At 43.6% G+C, this 3,298-nt stretch overlaps 1 pseudogene; it reads left to right on the forward strand.

Moving 5' to 3' along the window:
- Positions 1–852: 852 nt before the first annotated feature.
- On the forward strand, positions 853–1,642 carry LOC102020569 (annotated as a pseudogene).
- Positions 1,643–3,298: the final 1,656 nt, after the last annotated feature.

The following is a 3,298-nucleotide window of genomic DNA, read 5'->3' on the forward strand; positions in this document are numbered from 1 at the left end:
GTGATAGTCTTCATCAAACCAGTTCTAAATGAGCAATATGTCTATGTGCAGAGAATCTCTCTCTGCAGTGGATTAAAGCACAAAGCAGACATAATGTGAAGATAGAGATTCTATACATTTTACCCCATTTTAGTCTCTCATTAGAAGTCTGTAGCTGAGGGGAAGAGTCAGTGTTCTCAGCAAAAACAACCTTTGAGTTTCTGGATAAAACCAAGGTAATGTTGCCACAATCCACTAGAGATGGTGTCAACAGCAAAGCAAATGGGAAACTAATAATTCATTCCCCAGATGAGCTACAAAATTAGTTATTTCAAATAGACTGAGGGCAAGGAGGCTAGAGAGCTTATTTCAATTTTTTTCTAGGTGAGAATTTCTCAGTTTTTGACATTATACCTGTGTGACTTTATCAGGAACTCAGGATGAGTCTGGTAGAATAGGCCATGCTACAAAGTGTAATAATTTATTGTAGCAATTTGTCTTGTCATTCCAGCCTTCTGTTTCAACACTGTTCCACCATGGTGGTCCCCAACTGTGTGAGCATGAGCAATAGGTTCACTTGCAGTGTTCCCATCATTACTGCTGTTCCCTTCCTAAAGCTAATAGTTTTCAGTGAGTATGGGATTTGCATATGCACGGGAAGCGTGGGAAGTGGATCATGCGTTGAGAATGTAGAAAGCTGCATAGCCAGACTCTGGGCAGGTGCTTCACATTGCCGTAGGAAAGCAAAGGTGATGCCCAGAGCACTTCTTAGGGTCATTCTAAAGAATGTGTTGGGGAAGGGCTCCTGAGTGCCCAGAAATCATAGGCTGAGAAAGCCTGCAGCAACACCTTTGAACACTATTCTTTGTTCTCTCTTTCCTCCTTAGGTACGGAAAGCTTCCTGGCCACCATTACCCTAACATTACCATGGACCTCTCTAAACACCACCATTCACTTCCTGAAGAGACTGAAAACCTATGGTGTGGACCCTTCCCCAGTTGTGGTCTGTGGGGAAAGCCTTGGAGGAGGAGTTGTGGCCCAGGTCACTCAAGCCTTAGTGGGATGCACAGATCTTCCCATGATCCAGGCTCAGATTCTGACTTATCCAGTTGTGCAGTGCATCTATTTCCAGTTGCCATCCACTCAACAGCATCAAAATGTTCCATTCCTTACCCAAGAATTTATGATGCTGTGCATTTGTAAACATATGGCCATTGACCTCTCCTGGAAAGATGCCATACTGGATGGTGCTTATGTCCCCCCAGAAACCTGGATGAAGTACAGGAAATGGCTGAGTGCTGACAGCATCCTCATGAGATTTAAGAAGAAATACCAGGAACCCCAGTTTCCTGGGCCTTTTAATGAGGCTGCCTATCTGGAAACCAAACATCTGTTAGATATGGAAAATTCTCCCCTCTTAGCTGATGATGAAACCATTGCTCAGCTCCCTGAGGCCTGCCTGATGAGTTCTGAGAATGTCATCCTCCATGACCACATCTCGCTCTACAAGAAACTCTTGGAAGACCAGGGAATACCAGTGATTTGGTACCATGAGGAGGGTGGTTTTCATGGATGCATAACTTTATTTGATAGGCAGTCTTTCTCTTTTTCATGCTCCCGGAAAACTGTAAATGCTGTTCTCAGTTACATAAAAGGCTTATAAAAGTACCACTGGGAGCTTGAGTACTGTGTGGACAGGATACTTCTGCTGCACCTAGGGATTCTGCTGAGTTCTACTTTCTTTCAGGAAAAGAGGATAATCTATTATGACCTAGTTAAGGAGGATAAGATGGAGTAAAGACCTTTAAGACTTTATTTTCAAGAAAATACAAGTGCATTTTGCTCCTATACTACCAGCGTTCAGTCTTGCATTTAAAAAAGTTCTCTAACATTTACAAATAAATTGCAAAGGAGGAGAAAATGACGTTAAATTTTCTTGGCACCTTAAACCATAAAGTCTCTGCAGAATTCATGCCAAAAATTGGTCCCAATTTATTTTCTGAGCCCATAACCAGGATGACAAAGCACTGCAGGATCCATGTCCCTGCTGGAAGAGACATCACTTCATTGTTCCTGGCCTCAGTGTGAGTGGTCACATTCTAACTGAGAGTGTCTCCAGGTGGGCTGAGGAATGTTCCTGTGATTAAGCACATATATGTCAAGTCATCCTTGTGGTGGACTATGGAGACATATTGAGGGGGTTGGGGGAAAGATACAAAGGACAGACATTAGAGGTGAGAAATGGAAGAGGTGGTGAACTCTGGGGAGTCAGAAGCTTTACCAAGACTCTGGTCTTTCATGGGAATCCTTAAGGCAGATCTCTGGCTGCCGAGAGGAGTTTTTCAGAGCCAAGGCCATATTGGAAAGCTCTAGATGCTTTATTGGACATAGAAAGTGTACTTTCTGGGGGAGGAAGTGTAGCCTCTTTTCTCTGTTAAACTTCTGTATTCTTACCACTTCTACAAAGCAGTTTCTCTTGGTTGGTCAGTGTCAATGTCTATGCTCACAGGGAGATGAGTGGGATATCCTCTGCCCATCATGCTGGTAAGGCCCACGCTAACTGTGTAGGCTCGTGTTTGTATGATGCATCTGGAAGTATCCCATGAATCACTGCTGGCTAGATCCACACAAGGGATGGAGCGGAAGGCTTTCCCGTCTATGCAATCATAACCTGCCTGGCTCCCAATACTCTCATCTGTGACTGACAAAGGAAGTGGTCCTACATTGGGCCCTGGTCCTTTCATTGAACATGAGTATTTCTCAGGCAAATGAACTGGGTTCTTTGAGCCTGAGCAAGCGTCATGAGGCATGGGTAATATTTTACCATCTTTGATCAAATGGGGTATCAGTTTTCTGTTTCTATCTCACAATAACAACACAAATGTTCCAGTGTTTCACAGTACATACCCATTACATTGCAGTTTGTAAGGGCCATTGGGCTGCCCATAGCTTACTTAGGCACTTGCTTTGTGGTTCCACAGGGAAAACTGTTAAGAGGTGATTGTAGTCTCATCTGTGGCTCAAAGAAGAAGACTCGGCATCCAAGATCACCAGGCAGAATACAGTCTCTTAAGACTGAAGACTGAAGTCATCCCTGTGCTGTTACCTATTACAAGAGGTCTTTGCCTTCAGCTTCTCTGACCAACCACACTGTCATGTCACTTAAGTTTAACTGGTGCTTACTTTCTTAAATCAACAACGGAGAGACAGATGAGATCCAGTGGCCAGCAGATCTAGTGTACTATAGTGAGAGATGCTTAGTCATATCTAAGCTGTTACCTTTGCCACATCTCATTAGAAGGAAGTCATGGGTTTTATT

The sequence above is a fragment of the Chinchilla lanigera genome, unplaced genomic scaffold, assembly GCF_000276665.1.
Source record: "Chinchilla lanigera isolate Chin_1 unplaced genomic scaffold, ChiLan1.0 scaffold00085, whole genome shotgun sequence".
Taxonomy (NCBI): Eukaryota; Metazoa; Chordata; class Mammalia; order Rodentia; family Chinchillidae; genus Chinchilla; species Chinchilla lanigera.